A 26,761-nucleotide genomic window follows, 5' to 3' on the forward strand; every position below is an offset into this window, starting at 1 on the left:
GGAAGCGAATTCTAACCAACACTAAGGTAAAATGATCCAAAACAAGTTACTTTTTCTCGTAATGTTAAAAAATGTTTAGATTGAAACTGTTCCAAATACTAAATGTTGGAATAAAAAAGTAGGTGCCACATTTTGGCTTTATGGAAATGGATTGTCATTATGAAAAGTGAAAATAAAAGCCGTTGTACCGCCCCTTTACAGATTTTTCTTAAGGACGTTATTCTGTTTTTGTTTTTTCTACACCACTAACATGCTGCAGAAAAACAAATTACAAATGTAGTTCACATTTTGATACTTTTCATAGAAAAACTTTGCAGAAAGTCTACAATATACAGCATAAAAAAGTCTGTAAATTCCATTCAGATGAGGTATCTACATTAAGAATGATGCAAAAGAGCCACCATATTGCATACTGAGAACGATCACTCATTGTAGTTCAGGGACACTGTTCCCTGCTTTTGCCAAATCTGCGCCCAAGTGCGATGCCACAACAGGGATTGCCTAAGAAACTTCAAGAGTACAAAGCAAGCACAAAAGTGCAGGCAAGGAAAGGGAAGTCCAAGCCCTCTGTTCTAACTGTCATCATGGGGAGCATAAGATTTCTAGCAAATAAAATCAACCAGCTCAGAGCACGGATAAACGCAGCAAGAGTGCAGCAATTTATGCCTAACGTCAACGTGGACCCAACAGCACTGCACAGCACTGACTTCAGTTTGTTCTTTTTGTGAATAAGATCAATGTAGGATTTATCATAAAGGACCAAATATGGAACAGTGAGCGCGGGAATACATTTGTATTAACTTACAGGGGAATTGTCTTCAATCATAATCATAAATATGTACATTCCACCATCTGGTACAGTGGCAATCGCTTGTGAATATAATCCATGCACCTGTTGCCGGGTTACCAAACCTGCACTCCGATTCGCTTGTCATCGTAACTGGGGATTCTAAAAATTTCAGTCTAGACTCTACCCACTTTTGTCCAACATATCCATTGCATAGGGGACAATAAAACAATAGGCATGTTGTATACAGTAAATACCAAGGACGCATATAGTGATTTGACTGCTCCCACTTGGGTATTAGAGCAAAATTTCATGCAGTTAATGCTTTTGTATATTAGTGTTGTTCAAGAGCTTTCTTTAACCAAGAGATTTGTTGGAGGGAGATTCATGCTACAGGCCCCCATAAAGTATACTGATGGATCGAGCTCTATGATAGACATGAATAACACTAATGACCTCAAAGAATGTATCACTTGACACGCCAATTTCTGTGAGGACGTCATCATTCCAGCCAGACTCACCAGTGAGTTGAAGGAAATTCTCAATCAAGAAAAGAACCGTTTGAGTTGGTGCTGACTCAAGGTGAGAAATGCCAATGACTCAAATATGGAAAACGGGGAGAAAACTCTAAAAGGGGAACATCAGAGTCGTGAAGAGGGATGATGCACTTGGCTTAACACAAAAGGATGATCAACAGAGGGGAGAAGGCAGAGGAGTCATATACCGGGTAGGTCCAATGCGTTAAACTACTAATTCATCAGGTTTAATTTTCTTTCCACCTTGCGTTAACTGCCAGTTTGTATCCACGGCAACCATTAAACATCCTGGTGCAACACTGACAACCCCAATTACGTTCGCTTTTATGCATGATTTATCACATGATATTGACATACCCTGATGAGAAGACAACTTGAGAAACTCCATTCGAGCGGAATGCAGGTATAAATCCGAAAACCTCCTGCCTGATGACCCAAAAAAATGCTACCTTGTCCAGACCTATTTTGCTCTCATTGCACATTATGAAGCGAATGTAGGTACATGTTCTAGCCCACGCTATAAATTAACATATATATACTTATATCTCACATTTTGTTCTCAAATTCAAATGTCACTTTTAAGGTGCATAACTGTTGATAAATATTATGCACATTAACAGTTTTACGCACTACATTTAATGTTTTATAATTCATTGTATCTTTATATTGTATATCACTGTCAGGAATATTAAAATTTGTACTCTGCACAAATATTACTGTAGCATATTTAGTCTACATATTACCACACGTCAAAGTGCAACATTAATCATCTATTTCATGCTCAGATTCATTTTTGAGTGCATTTTTTTTACATACCACCTCAATGCCACCCGCTCTAGTATTATTCTTACTTTGTTGGTCATGTAGACATTGTTATGAGTGCATATATTAGAATATTGCTGCTTTTGCAGCTTAATTTCCCTTAGGGGCTGAAAACATTTTTTATCTGCAGTATCTATCTACAAACTGGAGACAAAAAAATTAATGAGCACTATTAAATTTAACTTACTAATATTTTTTTCCCAGATAGTTTCATGGTTCAGACTAAATATGTTTAAAGTTTCTTTGTTTTGAACAAATGTTTTGTTTAAGACTGTGCACTACAATTGTATTTACAAATGTAAGTTCTCAGTCAATTAGATGCATACAAGTAGACCGTAAATTATATGCAAAAAGCAATGTTGGATAATGAGATAACCTATTGAAAATCAAGGTACAACAAATCTTCTTAAATTGCAGCTGCCCTGATGAGAAGACAACTCGAGAAACTCGACAACACGTGTTGTCCTTGAACGTAATTCGCTCTTCCTACTGTCTTGGAGTGCGGCATAGAGCAACAAATGGCAAAAAGAACACATTCTTGCCTCGCACTCTTGTAACCTTACAGCAAAAAGAAAGAATACCCCCAGGTCACATGAATATTTGATGCCTTGACTGTGACAGTTGAGATGATGGAAAGAACTAAATCAAGTTACCGGACAGTAGGACAGGAAGGAACTTCCTACCCTGACTGCTTTAACTTCCTATGCAGAATGTGCTTACACCGTGTCTCCAAGGCCAACTGCTGTTCAGTCTCGTGGGCCCCCGGTGAGCAGCTCTCTGCGCCTGTCAACTCGACTAAGACCAGCCACATCAGCGGGAGTCAGAGCCAGAGCCTGGCACTGGAGCTTTTCCGTTCCTCCTGTCACCTGTCCCCACACGGGCCAAGGTGACTTTAATTCCCTCCTGTTGAAAAACTGTCTACTCAGTAAGGCAAACATCACAAAGTCAAAGACATGACCAACTAACCTTTGCGTGTCCTTTTGCATCATTCGTTATTTCTAGATTCCTGCAGTTTAACCACTACACCCCAAATTATACAAAGGGTAAATAACCTAAAATTACTCTGCCAAATAGTGATTTTTTCTTGATGTTTTTTAACAACACACCCTAATTAGCATGCTATTCATGAAAAACTCCTTTCTGTCTTACTCTTGCTTGACATGTTACGAAATCAAGAATTAATAGGCAGGGCCTTTTCCACATGACATTTTTCCCCCATCCAAATGCAATTGAAATCCTCCTTACCTCAGTGAGGGATTATTTCACCTGTCACTGTTCATTGGCTTGAGGCAGACCAATATGGCTGTCATGCCATTCAATACCTGTACAATCTCGGCTAAGGGATGTTGGGAATCCAAGTCTGCTGTTACTTTTTTTCCACTCAGTCACTTTCAACCAATGAGAAGCAGTGGCATTTGTTACATGTTCCTCGTCATTTTTAGGTAAGCTTTGTTTGTCTTGTAATAAAGACACATGTATCTTTATTATGATAACCATTGCCAACATATAGGTTATAAGATTATTTTACCAGTTCATAAAAATGATGATATGCTGAGACGTATAGCAAACTAAACTCCTCGGACATACATTTTTACATGCTATAAAGAACATACAAAGAAAGACTCGGGATATTAAGGGTTCAATTATAAATTAGATATTAAAATTAAAGATTTTTTAGCATAGTATTTTTTTAATTTGTATTAAAATACATAATTATTTATATTTTTCCAAGTGCTTATATCACTAAAATATGCACCTATTTCATTCAGGCCAAATAATTAACCTTAGCTGCAATATTTTGTCATTGAAGTGGGAATACTGGCATATAATTTCCAGGCACCTTTTGTTTTGCAGTAGCGATAGCATTAATCTAACAAAATTATAAGTGAAAAATATAAGATGAAATGTACATTGTTCAACGTATTGCCTTCAAGGACAATGTAGTTGTAGTTCATACTTAAAAGATGTTTTTTTTTTTCTTTACTGGTGCATTATAATAATATCAGAAAAATGTTCATGATCAAATCCCTTTGTGTGTGTGACACAGGTCAGCTGGTCAAATGTGGATGACTTAGTGTTGCAACACAAGTGAAATAGGTGCTTTTTGCTTCTTTTTTAAAGCTCACAATGTTGGTGTTATACCACTGCGATTTGTCTATTCTTTCACTGTAGATTGCATCCCAAGCTTTGAGCAGTCTGCAGAAAAAGGAAAAAAATAACCTCTCTACTGTCAGCACGGTGCATCAACCGGACAATAGCAGCTAAAATCCTGTTTTGGTCTCTTTTAATGGGATAAAACCCTGATGAAATGGCACCGTTGTATTGAGAGTGTAGCCACACTGAGCACAAGAAAACAGACAGTAAAAGCAACGGAGATCGTGCTGAAAGAAAAAAAGATTTTTGTGTGTTCCATTCTCTTGAGCACAGCAAGGATGATGTGCATGGGACTCATGCAGTGATAAAAGGAGAGAAAGCAGACATCAAACTATGTCGTCCACCTGCTGTCTTCCCTCCTATTCATCATGACATGAACCTGTCAAACAGGATTTGCGTTGCTCACTTCTCGCCATCATCCATTACCCAACATGAGACAAAAAAAGTAGCAATCGGCTCCAATGGACGTCGCTCTCCTACCAGTCACAAAGTCTCGAATCAAAGCTTAGACCAAAGAAAATTGAAGAACAGATGTAGCACGAAATTTATTAGTGCAACCAGTTTGTACGTGGTTTCCAACAAACTATGGGCACTCCAACACCTTGATTTGATGGCCAGCCAATCCCCGAGCACAAAGAGATGCACAACCATTCAAGGTGGTAAAGGATATACATTAATGATTCTGCTACAAGATATGCAACATCACTAAAGTTTTTATTGTCTAAACCGACAATATGTCAATGTTTAACACATCTAGTGCTGCTTTAATCAATTGTAGATGATAAAAATAGTTGCGCAATTGTTTAGTACACGTCCATTTTTTCCACCGTACTACTGCGTTGGCATTATACAATCTAACAACCTGACATGGATTCATTTGGCAGCACTCATCGCTAGACACCACGCGCCTCTCAGCATGTGGAGCCCATGCTTCAAGTTGTCCACATTTTCACCCAATTTTCAAGCTCATTTACACCATTTCTGTTGATGGCCTGCGATGACATCATCATGAATAACACCAGGGAGAGCAAGCATCTGCATAGCACTCGGTCCAAACGCTTATGAACAGTAATTTTCTTATTTGAAATTGATTTTGGGGATTTCGTCATGTTTTTCTTCAAGGGCACTAACATAAGAGACTTGTAGGAATGATGTTGATGATGCTTGATTTTGTTATTTCCTGTTTGATGCTGTATGAGAATCATTGCATCATTGCGCGACATTCTTGCCATGTTAAATTCATCAAAACAACACTTAATTGGCCCCATTTGTTGTGATTGTGCCACTTGTTTCGCTACTCTGGCCTCTTTTAACATATTTTGGGGACTGAATTCCTCACTAATGATATAAGACTCTCACCCTTGAAAGGGAAAATGTGCTCTGTCTTTGAAGATTAAAGCCAATTCATCTGAGATGAGATGATCACTTTTCTTAGAATACAATGTTTTTTTCTTATGTTACTCTTTTCTAATCCTTTAAAATATGTTATGTTCATTCATCCAGAGACCTGATAAATGCATTCCGTTCTCCTCTATTTTCAAGCTTCTTCTGAGCTGTAAGTCAAGCATGCCTTTATTCACTGTTCCTTTGCAATGAAGAAAACAAGTGTGTTTCTCCCTCCAAGCAGTGACATTGTTTATGCCGCTCATGGCAGCAATTCACCTAAAAGATACGCAGTTCTTAGGAGATTTATGAATACTGAATAGTAGAAGAACAATCAAACAGCACAAACAAATGGACCAAGTTTCCATGGCCATTGTAAATGTTTTGCGAAAGGAAAATATCAGCTATTTACTGCACAAATAATTGTTAAAATATTTTTGTTTTTGTTATAGCATACAGTATTTCACCAAGTCATCATTGTATGTACGTGTGTTAGTTAATATGGTGATAAATTGCCATTCTGTTTGAAGTGACTTCATAGTGCATCTCTTTTTATTCATCTGACTTCTTAAACTATGCTCTTTGAGAGTAAAAGTTTTATGAAGTTATCTATTTAATCTTAGTGTGAATAACACTATCAAACTGATATTTTAAAAAAGGAAAGGGAAAAAGGTCACAGCCTGTTTTATTTTTCCGATAACAAACGTAGGGTGCTTGGACAAAAGGCGCACACGCCAGTTGGAGCAATGCTATTTCAGATTAGAATGTTAGACATTAACCAAGGAGTGGACTACTACCAAGAGATGTGGAGTGATATATTTATGCTTGACGATATCACAATGACACAATCGGAAAATCAAAATGGCTACATGAATGGCGGTGCACCACGTTTTCAAAGTACAGTCAATCTGTAGTTTGGGTGAACAGTTGTGAATAGATTTTAAATCAGAGATATCACAGACTCTCCTTATTTGGAACCATTGCATTTTTGGAAAAGAGGTTGTGACCTTGGCGTTTTGCATGGTCAAGAGTTTCATTTCCTCTTAGTCGAAAGGCAGACAGACCGGCCCTCAAATAGAAAACCCACTCAACGGAAGGTTTAGTAATTGCACACTGGAAAGCAATCAGCCTCAGCAGTGCTTCTTAATTAGCTGAGAAAAAACTAACAAAAAAAACAATAGTGCATGTATTGAAGGTGCTAAGTTTTAACGGAGTACACAAACTAGTTCGGTGAAGCTTCAAGACAGAAATCCCCTCAAAATGTAAAGTAAAAACTAAAAGAGCAAAAGCAAACTTGAATGCTATACATAAATAAGAATCAACGACATAAACAGGATAAACAGATGGTCCGACAAGGGGCAAACTATTACAAAAGATTTAAATAAACAGGGGTTGATGAGACAATGAGGAACCGGCGGGTGACGTGAGAGGAAGGGGTTTGGGTGAGACGCAAGGGGGCAGACCACAATAGGTGAAGCCAATGGGAAATCACAATGACAAGCCACACAGAGGGAGATCATAATCAAAACCCCCAAATAACTTTCCAAAAGAACCCAATCCTAGCAGAAGGACCCTACAAGTCTCACTCGGCCCACAAGTCTATCACCAAGGTGTACTCGAAAGAGAGTGAGTCCTCTTTGGCTCACTCTTCACGGCCATGCTGCTTGCCATCTAGTGAACACAGATGGATCTCAGCAGGCGTCACTAGCAAGAGCATGCAAACAAACCACAATGAGTGAGGCTGAGGCAAAGTTGACGCTGTCTGGAAGGTAAAACAGATGAGCATTTAAGGTCTCTCTTTATGGAAGCCCGGGGGTGAGAAGAGGTCCCCTAATCCATTCTAATCAAGACTGCGGCAGCAACACACATGGTCTTCATTAGTAAACAAGAGAAAGAGTTGTTCTACAACAGGCAACTTGACCATAATTAGCATGGAGAGAGTCTTCTCTAGGACAAAGCCTCTGATAGGGGTCAGGATAAACAAATTTCTATGTGGAAAGGAGCCATCTTTAATTACTCATGTGATCACAAAATTTTCTTTCAGCTTTGATGAATGTTTAATTCGAAAAGTCTGTGCACATCTCTAATGGATAATTCATTGCTACCTTTTTGGAGTCTGGGGATATGTGTGTGTGTGTGTTGGGGGGGCTGGAGGTGACTCCTGCTGTGGGCAACCTCATTATTTTGCTGGGGACTAGGTACTCACATAGTTAAAAACAAAGACACCTTGAAGGAAGATCCCCAGATAAGAATACATAAATGTTCGGGATGTTCTTAAGTTGGACAAGGAGTCCTATATATATATATACTTTTTTTGCCTGAAATGTTGTTTTTTGGTATTGGTAAACCAGGAAAGTGTTCTGCCTTTCTATGAAGGAGGACTGTAGGATGTGTTCCAGCTACAAGTAACACCTTAGTAAGATCTATTCTAGGTTTCTATTGAGAAATATGTGTCGGGAAGTCAAATAGTGTAATCTTCCTCCCAGACCATAGGTTATGTAATAATGAGTGCATAAGTGTTTGTATGGGATTCTGGTCCATGAAGACCAGTGTCAGAGTTTGGTCCATATAACCAAAAGTAATACAGGCATTATTAGTGACTTCAATATTGTTTCTCATTGTTTCTCTATGTTTAACAGATTATGTCATGTTATGATGAGTTAAATGTCCTGCCAACAAGGTGAGTCTTCGCTTTTGTTCAGGGACAGAAGATGAGAATAGTCGTGACTAAATGTTCATCCAGTGAAAATAACTGTATCGTGACAACAACTTTATTCAGCGTTTAAATAAATGAATAAAAACCAATGTGGAATGGAACCACACAGCAGTGTCTATGCTTGTGTGCATGCATGCATGTGTTGGGAAGCAATTGGAGCTGATATGCTCCCACAGCTTTCTATTATTCTCTTCAATTAACTTCTAGCCAGAACATCCTATTAACTACTTTCGGATGTCCGTTAATGTCTCTGTTTGCAGTGTGTAGTTACATGGTGTGTAATAAAAGGTCAAAGCAAACGGTATTATCAAAATAACAATCTAATAACTCAGACAATGTTTTCAATAACTGCTTCAATTATTGTAATTATTGATCAAGTCACGTAGTCCAGTTCAAAAGAAGCGGTATTTCTGAAATGCAAGCTGTTAAAGTATATGTTTTTGTTGTTGTTGAATCTCTCTATTTACACTGTTCACAATTGAAAAATGTTCTTTCGCTCAGCTTGTGATTGCTGCTATAGCAGCATTTCCCCCTGCTGTGTTTATTCTATGTGCTGTGTTGCCATGCAGGCACTATTACCAGTTTGTTCTATTTCCAGGCAATAAAACCCAGAGCAGTCGACTTTCATTTATGTCTGTGAAAATGGATTTAACTAAACTGATTTGGGCTTGTCAGACAAAAACAGCAGAAGTTTGGGAACACACACAAAGTGTGTCTGCCATGTGTGCTACTCGCTCATTGCTTTATTTATTTATCTTTCAAGGTTTTAGTCATGAACATCAGTTACAAGATTATAGGTGAGGTGGTGTTGTGTTTAAACACTGTTAAAAATGCCTCTCATCTAGAGAGGACTGGTGAGGTACCATTTGGACAAAATACACTTTCTGTAAAGTCCAGTTAGATCTCGAACAGTCCACCACTCGGCATCAGGGAGTGTCTCACATTACAAAAACTGTAGTACAGAATTGAAGTTGTGCCAACAACTCATCGACAGCACTACTTAGTACTCTAAATGTCTAAATGTGACGACAAACCATTACTAATTAAAACGGTCCCAATTTACTCAAACACAAAGATGGGACAAGTCACCGGTGTGCAAAGATATTCTAACATTCGATAAATTCAGATTAACACATCACTTAATGTGTTCAGGAGGAGTCTTGCAAACTTGCAAGTGTGCATTAACAACTAAGGGTCACAGAGTTCCAAATGTCTTGTGAAAACATTTGGAATTTAATGTCGCATTCAAACCACATCCAGAGTGTCTGCACGGTAAAATGACAGAAATTAGAATAATAATTTGAACGGAGACAAAAAAAGCTCTGGAAAAAAAGAAAAAAAATACACAAAGCAATGCAATCATCTACAGGGCAATTTTCTCAGCAGGTTGGCATAGTGATAATTAGAAACATACCTTCCCTGAGGACAAGACAGCAGTACCTCCCCCATCCTTCCTATGCCATATTGAGTGCCAAGTTGATATTTCAGTTTCTGCTATGTGACATTTGGATGACTGAACAGAGGTGTCGGGGACAACCATTAGCGAGGGAGCAGGCAGTATGGAATAGTGGAGAAGTAACAGGCGGGAAAAAGAAGTCGAGGGACAAAAATCTGTTGCATTCGTCGTTATCATAGCTCCCTGTGGTTTCCCAAATGCCTCTTTTCATATCAGAGAAGGGCTGTATTAAATATGATGTTGGGCCTTTGTTCAGACTCCCGTTGGGTCCATTCAATTCCTGAACGGTCACAAAACTGACCAGAAAGAAGCTCACCAGTTTTGAAAGAATAGCTCTTTAGAACCATGAAAATATGTTGGTAATAAGAATTTGGCTGCAGAGAAGCAATGGTGATTCTTTTATAGGATACAAATAGTGTAGCACAAATCATTCATGCCATTTTCTCGCAGCACTATCAAAATCTGATGCAGCCCTACATTGCGATACTATTTCAAATACCAGGTAAGAAGAGGTTTGTGAGGAGTGTGCTCTGTATCCCAATAGGTTATCATTATGTTCCTGCCAGGATTTGATCGATATATTGTTTTGAAAAGATGTGACTGCTTAATAAAGGAAGTGAGAGGTTACTACCCAATTTTTCCACTAAAATAGTTTATCATTGGCTACCATTGTCATTGGCCTTTTTCTGATTAAAAATGAATTGGATGTCTAGCACTGTCAACGGCAAGTAATCAGTTTTTTTTTAAAGTCTCATTTGTTTACAGGAATGTTGCAATAATACTGTGTTGCTGAGAGGAAAATAAGTTTTTGATAGACACAAAATAGGCATAGCATATTTTTCCTTTCAGAATTATCTTGTTTTTCCTCTTTAATATTTGGATCATGGAATAAATTGATTTCCTGACCGATGTATCAACAATTATCGTACCATCATATTGTGAGATAATAGTTAAAGTGAGCTTTATATCGAGAGGTACCCAGAGATTACCACCCCTAATGTTGACTATTTGTTATTCCGTGCCATAACGGAGTTTAATGTAGTGTGTGAATAAATGCAAACAAAACAATCTCCGAGTAAGGAGCTGTTGAAACTTCCATGACTGTGTCATGCTTGATCTCTGGGGTCTAAATGTGGGCTACTAACTATATTGGCTAAAGCAAAAATGGATAACCTTGCTCTACAGCTTGTTAGGTGTTCAGTTTGTGGATGTAAATTTGTGCAGGGCATAACGCAAGAGATAAGCAACATTAATGAAATCCCTCCGTAAGATACAGTATCTGAAGTAGGCCACACTAAGTGACTCATGGGCACACTTGTATAATGTATGCTCGGGGGTTATGCAAGCACACTACACATGACTATTCCAGGATTAATAAGATTAAGAATAGTAGGACGGAATACACACAAACACAGTACTTAGAGTACATATTAGGGGGAAGTGAGACACATTCCTTGATTGTTCATAAATTGGTCAACAAAAGGATGGTGAACCTAAAGGCTAGGAATTGAAATGGGGAAGAAAATCCCTGAGAATAGTAAAGATGTGCAGGTCATTTTACAGGTACAGTAATAAGTTTTCAAAGTTACAAGCCATCATGTGATTGACACTTTTTAAACTGTGTTGCGGGACTTAATATGAGGTCTGAGACATGAGGAAGAGGGGAATAAAGGCCCGCTGCCAGTTCAACACACAAATATAAAATGAAAGCGCGCTAAAGGAGCTACAGTAGGCCAAGGATCTCTGGATAAATGTACTGCAGTCTGTACTCTAAATGACATTATTGCTGAATTGAAATGATATTTACAGTGTATAGAAAGTCAGTTAAATGGGAAAGCACCTTTTAATACGGAATAAACAAGAATAAACAGTAACGAAAAAAAATGGTTTCTTACCTTTCCTGCAGAATTTGGTTATGTACTGAAAGAACCGTGAACCCTGAATCGTCATAGGTTGAGACCATCATGGAGCAAGGACATGCTCCACCCTTTCCTTTCCTTATCTTTCCGTACTTTCCCTTCAAGAACAGAATTATGAAGAAATGTCAAAAAAAATAAACATCAAACTTAAGATCTTGTTTTTGTTGTTCATTGAATCATGTCAAAATATTTAATGGCATTTAATGGCAGTCTGAAAACACATTGTAAACTCAAATGATATGAAGCAGATATTTGCTTGATGTATCGCTAAATAGAAATAAGGTTTGGGGTTGTGAGAAGTGAAAACCTTAAAGCTACACAGTGTAAGGTTATATTACTGGCATTCATACATTTTCAAATCAGACAGCAAACTTTAATCAAAGGCAAATAATACTTTTTATTCATTTGTGGGTGTTGGTGCCAAGTGTCAAGATCTCACAACACTTGCAGGCTTGCTGTGTTTCTCCTGTACTAACCTCCGTCTTGTCACTCATCTTAGATAACTGTAATTTCACTCAGAAGTAAAACTACTTTTGTACTACCACACGCATGGACTGAGCATCTATTGATTGTGTTGGGAAGTTGTAGTCTGAACTTTCCTAAAAGGTCCAAGGAGTGGATTAGTGTAGGTTGTAACCCATGGACATGCTTCTCTCCCTGGACCCAGCATTCCGGTGCTGTATAATTTTTACCTCTTAGACGTTCAAGTTGGCGAAGTGGAAAGGAGTACAAAAGCAGTTAACGTAACTGTATAGCCAGAGACATTGTTTATTAGTGTTGTGATGTATCACACCATGTACACAGTGCAAAAGTCTTTTTTTCTGAAAATGGATGTGGGCACAACAATAATCTCAGTTCTATTTTCTTTCTTTTTTTTAAAATAAAATCTATTTCAGCAAACGGCTTATGCCATTCTAAACACTTTTAAAACCACAGCAACATTCGAGTGTCAGCAATACCTGCAGAGGGGACCATTACTAGCATCGCTGGCTTCAACAGATTGCTGATATTTTTCTATATCAGCGGCATGTTAGGTGTTGGAGAGCTCCCTAATGGGGTTTTACAGCTATCCGCAATTTTCATTCATTCATTTTCCAAACCGTTTATCCTCAAAGTGTTCTGGGGGGTGCTGGAACCTATCCCTGTGGGCACCAGGCGGCCGACACCCTGGATTTTTGGCCGGCCAATCGAAGGGCACAAAGAGACAGACGTCCATATATGCATACACTCATCCCTAGCAGCAATTAGAGCAAGGGTGTCAGACTCGGGTTGGTTCGCGGGCCTCTTTCACTTCAACTTGGGCCGGACCATTTTAGATATAATATTTAGATTTTTTTTTAATAAATGGATTAAAAGAACTGGATTAAAAGCCCTGAATATTCAGTTTTTTATAGATCTAAAACAATGTTTATTTTAGCTTTTTTTATATATATATATTTATATTTTACAAAATGATTTTTGAACTAAAAACAGAAAAAAAATGATTAAAAATTACAATTATTGATTTAAAAGGGGGAAAATCAGGAAATTTGATATAAATCTATACTCTTCATTTTAATTTGATCCTAAAACAGAAAGTCGGCACTCATGATTTACTTTCCCGGGCCACACAAAATGATGCGGCGGGCCGGATTTGGCCCCCGGGCCGCCTCTTTGACACACGTGATTTAGAGTGTTCAACCATACTTGTTTTTGGGATGTGGGAGGAAACTACAGTACCTGGAGAAAACCCACGCAAGCCTAGGGAGAACATCCAAACTCCACACAGTGGGGTCTGACTGAATCCCACACAATGAGGTCTGACTGACCTGGGATTGAACCCTCGACCCCAGAACTGTGGGTCTGACGTGCTAACCAGGCCACTATCAGCAATTAGTGAGCGCAAAATGAAAAATGAAGAAAACGACAAAATAGCCTCTTTCTTCTACCAGTATATCCTGTTATTTAGAGATGTCATTTCTAATATGGGTTTCCTGTAGCAACGTTCTTGTGAAACCTGTCAACATCCCCAACAATAATAAGTAAATATGGGGCATGAAAATGGAATGCTATCTATTAATGTTTCTGCTAGTTGATCCCATTCCTTTCTAAATGTTGGTAACAGCACCACTTATTCCGCTTCTTCCAGCCTCCTCTTCTTTCTCAACCTTGACCTAAGCTTCACCCATCTCATCCATCTCTGCTCACCCCTCCGACGGCTAAGAGGCTCCTACAATCACTACTTTTACTCCCCTGGCTCTCCCACTAACACTTGCAAAATGAAGATCACAATGAAGGACAAGGTGCTAATGATTGTCATACAGTTAACTGTGGTCTAGGGAATATACTGAATGTCCAAGATAAATCTTCAAGCATCAACAAGTTAACCTATACTTAAGTGCGGGGTGACAAAGGTGAGGGCTTCTGCTGAGGACAGGAAGTGTGATCATGGCTGCCTTCACTAATCCTTTTGTAATTCTTCCAGCTCACTGTTACAACATATATGGATTACACATAAATCCAACCCAATTCTGTTGCTATCCAGGTTTAACAAGTGAAAAAATCTTATATTAAATAACATCCCCTTAAAGTTTTCCTGGCAAAACAGCTGAAAAAATTTCTTGCTACCATCCAAGAATAACGAGCCCTGCAAATGATCCTTTAGCTTCTCTGCTCATTTTCGTACTAGTGATCAATTTTACCTAGGGTGTTGGACTCAATTCCTAGTTGAGTCGCCATGAGCCCGAACACATGTAAATGCGTGATTGCCTCAGATTAATACATATAGTAAGTACAGATCGAATCATTAAGAACAGTGAAAGGTAAAGCAAGATCTGTAAGACCAAAAAAAAAATATTAGACAGAACATCTCCTCAGAGAGCGTGCACCACGTTTCACTCCACAATCCCTCCAAAAAGATCTGGTATAGACAGTGGAATTGTGGTAAACTATTCTGCTATCAAGAGATACTACACAATGTGGTTTTCATGCAAGAGTTATTAGAAGACAGGTTCTTCGTCCTCTCCACAAAAATGTGTGTTTTAAGTTTTCATTTTGACTTTTGAGAACCGATGTTGGGTTAAATTGAAGTTTTTGGCCAGGATGTGTAAAGGCAAATATGAATAAGAAAGGGCAAAGCAAAACAAAACAAAATCTCCATAATTCGGATTATTTACCGTCTGGTTTGTTTTCACTATCATTTTCTGGAAAACAAATGTGCAACTTGAACTTGGACACACAGAATTAAAATCTATCCTAGCGTGGATGCAGCAGTTCAGACTGAGACATCACTGATTTCCAATCCAATTATATTAATCAGCCATAGAAAATCCATACTGAAAGTTGATGAACAATCCCTCGCAGCAAATTTCAGGGATTGGGTGATTATAATTAAAGATGGTTGTGGTTGTCACTACGTGTCACATGAAATAATCTTGTCGCAATAACCTTCTGACCGCCGTTGTGACAGAACGACTTATCAGACCATTTGATTTTTTTTTCAACCCTGAATGAGCTCAGAGTGAAGTGTCAATCAAATATGGCCACGGCTAAATAGCAGACACGAAAAAAAGTCTAGGAGGAGCTCTTTTTAGGGCATTTTGTGACAATGTGTGTCTTTAAGATATAAAAGGTCATACCCTTTTTTTAAAGGGAGGGACGTACGTGGTTTGACATGTCTTTTTAAGAGTCCTCACTTGTGATTGTAACTTTAATTCACAAGGTCAAAAATGTCAATGGGCAAAGTCTTATGTCAGGGAAAGAAGGAAGGAGTAGAGTGCTGCTGCTCCCTACTGACTGCGGCAATATCTTATTCAAAATAAATAAGACTTTGTGTTTGGAAACCATTTCAAAAGGGTCAAAATTGGTGGCAAGATTGGGATGGTATCATCAGAGAGCGTAACGTCCCAGATTTTGCAGGATGTAATCCCCTGGCAAGTGAGCGAGGATGGGTTATGATAAGATCTTAAAGCTTGTGCTTAATAGGCATCTAAAAACTGACCACCCCTGGTCCCCCTGTGGGGAAGTCTGCCTTCACAAATACTTGTTGAATTAATGTCTCACAGGAGGAAAGTAAAGAATATATATAAAAAAATTGCAGAATCTACTGTATTGCGTGGTGTGTTGTGTGTGTTTTTAAAATCCCCACTATGTTCCATATGATGTTTGTTTGTTTTTTTCCATAATGTTTGTTCTCAGAGCCCACAGGGATTCTTTAGATAGGATGTTGTGATGTTGCCATCTTGTGGTAGCTGCAGGACAGGCTTAAAGTAAGACTGATTTTCATGGTTATTCACACATTATTTGGGACAGATTTGGGTTTCAGGAAATAAAGGAGCACAAATAACTTTAAATGATGGTGTGTAATGCCCATTTTTGGTAGGTTAACTGCTGTCCCTAAGGCAATCAGAAAGAATAATCAGGCATCAATCCAATTGGAACGACAAATAAATTATCCTTTACAGGTTTGGGAAATATGCCATGGTCTGCTGAAACCTACAAAATGTATTTTTGCCACAATAACCGAAAAATGACTATGCAGAAACTAGTGTGCTTTGAGACTATTTTCCTTGTGCTAGCATTGGGGTGTTAGACAAAATGGAGTGAATTATGACCAATCTAGCTCATTTTTGACAAAAAAAAACGCCCAGACCTGTGATAGAAAGACAAAAAAAGCCCCATGAAAGCTAAGAAGAAATCTAAAATCTATTTGACATTTGATAAATGACATTCAAAAAGGAAGTGGTTATGGACTCTGCTTGAATCTGTTCATTTTTAAACCTGCTTCGACTCAGTTTATAAAAGAACATTGTGCAGTCATACTAAATTTCGGTTACTAGTTATTTTCAACTGCAATCTTTTCATTCATTCATTTTCTGAACTACTTATGCACACAAGGGGCGCTAACAACTACAATCTAGAAAATACAAAAAAAACATCAGTTTTTGTACTGGCTTTAGATCACAGTGATATTTCTTAAACTGATTTTATCGAATTTTGTATGCTTTCAAATGGAGAAACAAGGACAATGTAATTACACACAAATACATACGAAAGAAAATAATTAGTAATTATTGTGTTTTTAGTTCAGACTGTTGTCCAATTTGATTTTATAAATTAACATAAGCGGAACGGAAAATAAATCAATGATGGATGAATGGATGGATTGTTTTTAGTGAATTGTGATGTAACACATTAAGCATCTTTAGTATAGAATAAAAGCAGAAATCCCATTTGCATACTATATGCTAATAGCCCGCCTATTAGAGTATTTCCTCAATTTAGCGTTAAACATACTCCCTGCTCATTAGTGCCGTCATCCTTCAAAATGCTTAATTAATGTCTCGTATGACAACATCTATACATGTTGGACTTAGCTCCTCTTTTGCACTAGCACACCATATGGCAGATAGGAGAGCATGAAGTAGGCTCTAAAGATGCAGTCCATCAAAAGAAGAAGAAAGGCTCCAGACACTTCAGCACTATGCAGCCACACAGAAAGCTGTCACTAGTGGATTAGCACTTAACAATGCGTAATGGATGCTCAATCTATTGTTTGTCATAAGATGTATACGCAGTGTATGATGTGCATGTGTGGGAACTAAAAAATACAGTATGGAAAACATGCTGCGTTGTATGTGGTTTTTTTTTATCGCTTATTTAGATGTAAGAAAAAATATATAGATAAATATTTTTTCCGGCACCAGTGATTCCAAGTCAAGTTCACTGATCTATCACCAAATGGGCGGTGGGAAATTGTCCAATTTCATTTAAATGGTCTGAAAATGAATATCCACAAGAGTCAAATGAGTATCTTTGTTCATCTATCTATGCCAGGAGCGTATGTCAGTGACAAGCAGAGCGATTCAATTTTCTTTCACTAAATGCAGAGATCATAATTAACCTGTGTAGCCACCTGCCAGCATGACGGGCATGAAATATTAAAGACAAGATCTCACATTCTTCAAAGACGGTACGAACTTCTTTCAACGTGATCCCAGCTAAGGTCATTCTCCAATTTCTGCCAACCGTTTTCGCTCTGTGCTCAATTAAAACTTAACTTTTTGACTACAATGAGGAACAATTAGGTTACTTCCATTTTCCTCCATGGGTACTCTGGTTTCCTCCCACATCCCACATGTTGGTTTGGATTGGCTCCAGCACCCTAGCAACCCTAGTGAGGATAAGCGGCTCGGAAAATCAAAATAAATATAAAATTTGAACAAAACATTTTAAGGTTAAAATGACCCTTTTGATTAGTATTACGACTTTTTTAGAACGTTAATAATGGGGCGGCCTGGTGCATGAGGTATTAGCACGTTGGCCTCACAGTTCAAGGGTCGAGGGTTCGATCCCAGGTGTGTGGAATTTGCATATTCCTTCAACTGTCATTGTTTCAAGGTTAAATTTAGTCTTTTTAAATAAATTATAAAACCTTTCCGTATCAAAGCGAATGAGGTCCAATTAATGTAAACGATGCATGTCATAGTTGGGAAAGTTTTGAACCTTGATGCAGGTAAGTTAGGTTTCAAAACAGAAATAAACTCTATTATAAAGCTTTTGGGGCTCTGTCTACTTCCTGCAACACAAGCCACAAGTAGGCGCACCCTTGCTACAATCGTTAATACCACCCCATAGACCACCTGTGTCAAAGTGGTGGCCCGGGGGCCAAATCTGGCCCACCGCATCATTTTGTGTGGCCCGGGAAAGTAAATGATGAGTGCCGACTTTCTGTTTTAGGATCAAATTAAAATGAAGAGTATAGATGTATATTAAATTTCCTGATTTTCCCCCTTTTAAATCAATAATTGTAATTTTTTAATCATTTTTTTCTGTGTTTTTATTTCAAAAATCCTTTTGTAAAATCTAAAAAATATATTAAAAAAAGCTCAAATAAACATTGTTTTAGATCTATAAAAAACTGAATATTCAGGGATTTTAATCCAGTTCTTTTAATCCATTTATAAAAAGTATACCTAAGTTTATCTAAAATGGTCCGGCCCACATGAAATCGAGTTCACGTTAACGCGGCCCGCGAACCAACCTGAGTCTGACAACCCTGCCATAGACTATAAAAATGGTGATTTATATTAACGATTCCCTGGGCCAAATAGTTCTTCAACACCGTCATTCAATTAGCTGCATCTAAAATATGACTGCAATTGAAGGAAATTAATGAGAGTACTAATTGTGTTAATTTGCGTGCGGAATAAAACCCCAGCATTAAGATGTGTAATGAATGTGCCAGAGATGGAAAAAGAAGCACCTCAAGAGCGCTCTGTGTCTTTGCATGTGTGCATAAGTGTATGTGTTAGTGCTAATTACAGGCCACATGGCTGCCCTCACTGTTCTTCAACTATCGTGAGGAAATTAACAAGTTTCCAATAAAGTCACGCCTACTTAACATAGACAATGGTTTTTGTTTTGATGCAGCTTTAGTTTGGAAACGTAATATTCAGATGATTTTTTTAAATTATATAACAATTTATACACTCATTTATTATTCGTAAAATGAACCATTTTATCACTAGTTGAAATTACACTAATAGTTAAAGTATATCGAGAGGGACCCAGCTATGAATGCATTATATTTTACTGAAAACTTTTTCTTTTAACAAGTGGAGAAAAAAGTTTTTTCCATGTGTTTCCAATATTGGAAAATATAATACGACTAGTTTACTTTTGATATCAAAGGTTCTTTGGATGAAGTTGGAAAGGTTATTGAAAGAAGAGGTGTTTGAAATGGGTGATTTTGCTCTATCTGGCATTTGAATATGTTTTTATATCCTCAGTTTACAAAGTAAATGTGTTAGGATGTTAATTACTTGCAAGTTCACAGGGTTCAGTTAGTGAAAATATTACAAATTAAAACGATGTAAATAAACATGTTTTATGGAAAGAGACTTGTTTATTTCTTGTACGCAAATTAGCAGTGGTGGCAATAGTTAAAGTTTTTTTGGCAAGATAGCACAGCTGTTCCTAGTTGTTATTGGCTACTTTTCCACAAAGGGCACTGCCATACTTAACCCATTATCCATTATAATTATCACCCATAATTGTGTGATCTCCCTCTTTATTAATAGTTCCCACGCAGTGAGATAAGGTATATAATATATTTGCAATAACACAGCAGTTCATCTGGCCTGTACACCCTTAACGTGTATTGGCATTATGTAAATACAAAATGAGTGTAATAAACTGTGGGACAGTTGCCAATAGCATTGGTCTCCTGTATCCTTCTTTCCACCAAGACAACGTTTTGTCTACTGTAAATATAAAAATATTGTGAACTAAATGTTCTGTGTTATAAAAAATAATAGTACAGAGTAAATTGAAATAAGGCAAAAATTCACACTTATGCTGTTCTAGCAACCCCGTGGGTGGTCAGATTTAAAGTATAATAGCAGTGTGTAATCTAATAATTACACAGTTGCATGGTTTGTTTGTTTCTTTGCCCGTTTGGAAGGGATAGAAAATTAAAAAAAAACTTTTTTATTACTCCAATGCAAAATAATTAAAGAAATATGTCTTAGTTGTCATGAATATAAAAGTACTGCTGTTTTAATTTGCATTAAAACTTTAATATCTCAGTGTTGATACGGTGTTTCAATTGAATTTACATTCTTTTGCGCATTTTAATATTCTTTTATTTGCATGATAATGGAAATGTAAGATCTGTACAATAGGTAATCATTTTTACATAACTTGTCGGCCTGTTATTCGCTAGAAGTGGTGGAATGTTCACCAGCTTGGAAATTATTCATTAATTGATTCATTTTCTGGACTGCTTTATCCTCACTAGGGTCGCGGGGGTGCTGGGCCAAAGGCGGGGGACACCCTCAATTGGTAGCCAGCCAATCGCAGGGCACAAGCAGCCGGACAACCAGTCACACTCATACCTAGGGGCAATTTAGAGTGTCCAATCAGCCTACCATGCATGTTTTTGGGAATGTGGGAGGAAACCGGAGTACCCGGAGAAAACCCAGAAAGGTCCAGGGAGAACATGCAAACTCCCCACACAAGTAGATCGACCTGGATTTGAACCCAGGACCCCAGAACTGTGAGGCCGGCGTGCTAACCACTCAGGCCACCGCTTATAAATTAATGTACTAAAAAAAATTCAATTGGGACGCACAGTGAAGTGTTTAGCACGTCCACCTCACAGTTCTGCGATCGAGGGTTCAATTCCCAGTGAATTCCAACCTCTCTGTGTGTGGAGTTTGCATTTTTATCCTGTGTAAAACTACTGTGTGACCGTGGCTGACTGTGATGTCTAGACTTGCGATCTATCATACACATTTATTACACTAAACCCAGGTGGCTAGTGCGCACACACTGAAAGGAGCAGAACAATGTCTATTGAGTTAGGGAAAAAACATCTGGTAAAAACTTTGAAATCCTTCCATTCTATACCATACTACTGTATTTTTACGTCTAAAACATTTAATAACCTAGTGGCCAGCACCTCTGATGTATTATTTTTAAGTCTGTAATTAATAATACATTTGCAATACATTAAAAAAAGATAGGGTTTTTTTCAATTATTAACAAGTGAATGGCAAATTTTCTTTGTATGAACATGGAAGACAACAGTCTAAGACTAAATGTTACTACTTTTTTGGAGACCATCCACATTGTAAGAAGTAAATAAATAAATAAAAAACGAAATATTATTGTGTATTTTTTCCTCAGCATCAGACACAATTATATTATACTTGCACAATCACATTATAATGATGTGAGTTCATGTGAGACAGCCTTTTTTCAAAAGTCTTAACAATTTAACTCTCTTGACAGATAAGTTTCAATAGTTTCATTACAGTCTCCACCTCAACTTGCTCCACTGAGCATTGCAACAGTGCATCCCCTCCTAGCTGGTGCCTGCTGGGAGGCATCAGTGTCCCCCCCTGCAGGAGGTCACAAGGCGTTGACCTTCAAAATGTTCCTCACACCTCTCTGCTCGGCCCCGCACCAGATGGGAAGTGTGGCTGCATTTTTTTAAGGCAGTGCGCAGGGCTGCTGGCTGTTGCTCTGCCAGTGGGGCTGAAGGAATGAAATATTCATGCAGCCCCCAATTGAATGGACACCCCGGGACGGAGTGTGCCAATTTATTCAACTAAAAGCAGGCCTCATTACTCTGCTGGCAACCGAGGCAGGTCACGATGATTTTCTTTACTGGTGCTTAGTCATGCTTGTCACACAAACAGCAAAATAGAAAGAGAGATGCTTAATTTGTTCAAGTATGCAGTGTCGCAAACAAGTCTGATGTCGGGCGCCGGTGTTGAGGAGGTTCCTCACTTGTAATTGATGACCTAATGAGGCATAAGCTCTTGTGTCACAGAGCGGCGCATCAGTCTGAAAGTTGAGTTGCTGCGGTGAACGGCATATGGGAGACGTGGGTGACTAGTCCTGTGTTGAGGTGCCAGGGGACACCAGATGATAGGCACACAGGCCTCGGAACAGAATGTGTTCTTTGGTGTTTATCGCTCATTTGTATACAGGATCTATACGAAGGACTCACAGTAGGGCACGGCCCACAGATATCAACCAAAGCTGATTTGTCAGCACGAATGGAGTAAGATGGAGTAAGAAATGGTTGACAATGTAGTTTTTTTGTCCTTTTCCATTTGTATCTGTTTGTCAGAAGTAGAGGTAAGATCGAGCCACGTCGGGTTTGGATTCAGGCTCAAGATCTTAGTCAGAAGTCATGACTTTGTCAGAAATAAATGAAGTTCCACTAACTGTTAGATGATTTGGCAATTACATTGCAGTCTGATATAAACTGATCATGCGATTTTCACTCTTAAGAAACAGTTTCATGGCAACTCACAAGAAAAACAACTCTAAAAGGAGCACTGTATAAAAGAACAGGACCTTGACTGAATTTTTAGGTTGTATGTTGAGCCAATCAACCTTGTTCATCATACAAAAGTGAAACCAATGTGTGGATCATGATTCTTTCTGGGTAACAGACACTTAGAAAGTCATATTATCGCACTGTGTAAGGAAGTTCTATATTGTGACTCTATGTGAAGCAACTAATAAGCTGCATTTAAAATAAGAAATCAAAGATGACAGAGTATAGAAATGTCCTTTTTATTCTGCACAGTATTTCATGGGCGTATGATATGTTTGATGATCCATAAATGACTTTACTTATCAGTTACCTTGGCTTTGCTATTGACAGGTGTGTTTGGGCCCTTTGCCGTCCACCTGTTCTTTTATTATTCTTCTACAAATAGTCCTTCTAGTTTGTTTGAGAACAAACCCAGCCTGTGAGCCAATTAAGAAGAATAAGCAATACATCCGATTTTTTTTTTCCCACAAACTGCCATGACAGACACTTGTGAATCAAACTAACAACTTTTTTTATTCTCTGAGCGTTTGCCCAATGGTAAATTTTTCCCCTCGATGTCATGTCTGGGACTCATGATAATGCACAATGTACTACACAAAAAAGACGATGCTTTGTTTAATTGCTTTAACAGGCTCAGAGGGGAATGTCTGCTGCGGACTTGTCAAGAGTCAATGACACTGAAGGGGGGAGTGAACAACTAAGGGGGTGCGGTTGTATAAATAGTTGCTTGCAGGTCCCGGGGCAAACAACTTCTCAGCATTTCAGATATGAGCACCAAAACTGAACTTGTCAGCTGGACACAGTATCCTGAAGAGCACAAAAGTTGGATTTGCCCCACTTCGTTACGCGTCTTTTCCTTGACGACAAAAGCAGAGGACCAGCGTGCGGCAGAATTGCCGGCCTTGCCGGGCCGCGGAACCGCAATGGAGATCCACGAGAGCGGCCGTAGGGAGGCGGGTCAGACGCCGCCCTACTGCGGCCCACACAGACACCGGAGGGTGGCGGCCAACGCCCGGGAGAGGAGAAGGATGAACGGCCTAAACAAAGCTTTCGACGAGCTAAGGAGCGTCATTCCGTCACTGGAGAATGAAAAGAAGCTGTCCAAATATGATACCCTCCAAATGGCGCAAATTTACATCACTGAGCTCTCGGAGCTCCTGGCCGGCGTGGTCCAACATCAAACGGCGTCCGGGGACAAAAACTCCTGCCGGAGGAACATGATTCACACTCTCATCCCGGAACAGAACCCACGGACAGAGCGAAGGGAGTCTTCCCATCTTATTACACTTGGGTCGAAAAGTGAGCTCCATAAAAGTTCCTGCCAGTGCAGTGATGGAGAATCTTCTCATTTAAGTGACGTTGAAGAAAGTCAAAGTGGGAGATCTTAAATCTAATCTTAATTTTTTTTTAAATAAGCAAATGTAATTATACTTGTTTCCTATGGACATCTGAGAAGTTACAAGTTACTATCTGTGAAAATATGGCGATTTCTGTTTGTCTATCTTCTCATTTGTCTAATGTGCAACTGGGCATACAAAAACAAAACATGTCAAAAGTGGGAAAGCATTCTTTTTAAATAGGTTTTCAAAATGGTTTGTAAAGTCGTCCTAGTCTGAAACTTTCCTACGGTGTGTAGCAAAATAAATAATTGATAAAATAATAAGGAATAGCCCCTTTAAAAAAAGAATGTATAAACATGTTCTTAGGTTACTGAGCTATCAGAGGCCATTTTTGCACTTTACATGGACTAAACAACTACTAATATCATTGTTTTTGGTTACACATTATTTTAGTTTCACGTACATGTGAGATTCATGATTTTCTTTATACAATAAAAAGATGAAGCTATTTTGTGTATGCACCTTGAAATCAAGGATAAAAATGGTGACATACAAGTGATAAACAGGGATTAAGATGGTTTGCAAATAATTCGTAGGTGTCATTTTATTTCAGTGTAAAATCTGTATGTAGTCTTATTTATTTTTAAGTTTTGTTTAAACATAGCGTACACATTTGACTCGTTTTTTGTGTCACTGACGATGATGTGGTTCTTTTCATCCGTTTATGATTTTAAATAGTGTTTATCACTACTAAATGTCCAATCCATTTGACCTGGCAGGGTGGCAGCAAAATAACCATTGGTTCATTGCCTGTCACCCTCTTAACCTTCCTACGTCAAATGGATTGAATATCTAACACTGTCAATGGCAGCCAAATAAGTGAAAATGTTACTATATTAATAATATTATCTATGAATTTGGATTTACTACAATGTCTTTAAATAAATCAAAGCCAAGATATTCAGTTATTTACAAATCAGTATGTTATTTATGATTTTTTTCAATTAATTCATTATAACAAAATTACGCAAGGAAGTATTTTGGGGTTTCTTCTAAAATTATACCCATTTTTTTCGTAGAATAGCACATTCCCATGTAATGTTTATTTTATTTTATTTGATTTAATTTAACATACTTGCACAGCAAAAAATGCCCTAATTTGAACTGCAAAGTTTACAAATTGACAGTTGTTTCCAATGTTGGCAAAACACAATGTATAAACAGTTACTACTTATTCGCATTGATCCTCCTACAGAAAGTGTATTTTGAAATGGGTGTTGAATATTTTTTAGTGCTGTCTTACACTGTAATATTAATTTATTCTATTAATGTAGTGATATTGATTTGTCATGAGTTGTTTAGTGCCCATTTCAACTCAACCAAATTTGGTGAAAAGGGATTAAAAACAAAAGCGCTACATCAAATAGGTCAAATTTGGTAACATTATTTGCTAATTTGACCTTGTTGTGTGGCTAAATAAGGTAAATTATTGCACACACACACACCAGAAGCGTGCTACCACATAAAAAAAAGCAAATAAAGAGATAGACTCCAATAAAGCTAATGATGCTGCATGGTTATTTGTCACAGTTTAAGTGGTTCTCCCTACTCCACTAATAGCTTATAGTGAGGGTAAATGAGAAAAGGCCTCTCTGAAGGAGAGATGCTTGGAACTTTTCCAGTGCCATAAGTGCTTTCTGCTAGCCTGTGTGTCAAATTGGCCGAGACCTCTGTTGCAGGGACGACATCAGTGGAGGAGCTGATTACCAGATCGTCCTCATGCTCCATCTCCTTTGTGTCATTCGCAAGCTTGATATCATTCCTCACAGGAGACTTGTATAGCAGGGAACTTGCTGACATGCCAGGATCCAAGAGTAACTCGGCTACGGCCGTAGTTTTTTCTCGATTTCAGGTACCTGACCTTTTCTGAGATAGTCATAAAGCTTGTCATCTGTGATGTTATTCAGCCTCTGAGGAACGTCTCTCGCCACATTCTCACCTCCGGCGCCGTTTGCCCTAACAAGCTTTACTGTGACTACAGAGACGTCATTAAGGAGAGCTGCCCAAGCCTCCGTGTGCATCATCAACAGGTCGGCTGGTTGTGATCAGTAGGAGAAATGGAATGCGCTCATGTAATGACCTTCTGTGGGAGCTTCGTATCTTGAAGCAGGAAACGAAAATTGTTTTTCATTCAGTTTTGGCGAGAGTGCTGTCGAGCAGGAAGATGAACTTTCCTCAACACAGTGGTGGCCTGCTTCATCATCCATCATTGGCTGTTTCGAGAGGCTAATTGACTTTCGTTTTGCTCGAATTTGTAACCATTAAACATTATTTCAAAACAATTTCTGTAATGAATAGCTAGACCGAGAGTCATACAGGCAGGAAGCTAGGTATTTCATATTTTCAATGTTTTTTCCCACCACCATTTTAAATGAATATAACTTCAGCATCACATATTTATTTTATGTGACTGTCAGAATAAGGCACACTGTATACAGTAAGATAAATATATACATTTCCGTTGACAGAAATTTAAGCCATGGATCTGTACTTACCTCTAAGGGAGGGGTGGTGAACACGTGGCTCTCAAGCCGCATGTGGTTCCAAGCCAAAATAAATCTGGCTCTTTGCTTCTTATCATATTTTGTATATACTCCGGCTCTTTGTTTTGTTTTATGTTTCTCTCATTTTTATTCTCTCTGAAAACACACAAAAATTATTCAGGGCCCATTTAAAAACTAATAATAAATGATATTTAAAAAACAATTTGGCAGATTGCAATTTTTCTATGCTGCTTCTGACGTAATGTGGCTC

General features: G+C 38.3%; 1 long non-coding RNA gene across 3 annotated transcripts in view; it reads right to left on the minus strand.

Moving 5' to 3' along the window:
- The window catches only part of LOC144082786 (uncharacterized), a 53,504-nt gene extending 26,856 nt beyond the window's left edge, over positions 1 to 26,648 (minus strand). For all 3 annotated transcript variants that reach the window (XR_013303346.1, XR_013303348.1, XR_013303347.1), the window contains exons 1-2: positions 26,503 to 26,648; positions 11,750 to 11,871 (exon numbers count right to left, since the gene is read on the minus strand). This is a non-coding gene — a long non-coding RNA (uncharacterized LOC144082786). The remainder of the gene's footprint in view (positions 1 to 11,749; positions 11,872 to 26,502) is intronic.
- Between the last annotated feature and the right edge of the window lie 113 nt (positions 26,649 to 26,761).

Source organism: Stigmatopora argus, chromosome 9 (genome assembly GCF_051989625.1).
Source record: "Stigmatopora argus isolate UIUO_Sarg chromosome 9, RoL_Sarg_1.0, whole genome shotgun sequence".
In the NCBI taxonomy this organism is placed as follows: Eukaryota; Metazoa; Chordata; class Actinopteri; order Syngnathiformes; family Syngnathidae; genus Stigmatopora; species Stigmatopora argus.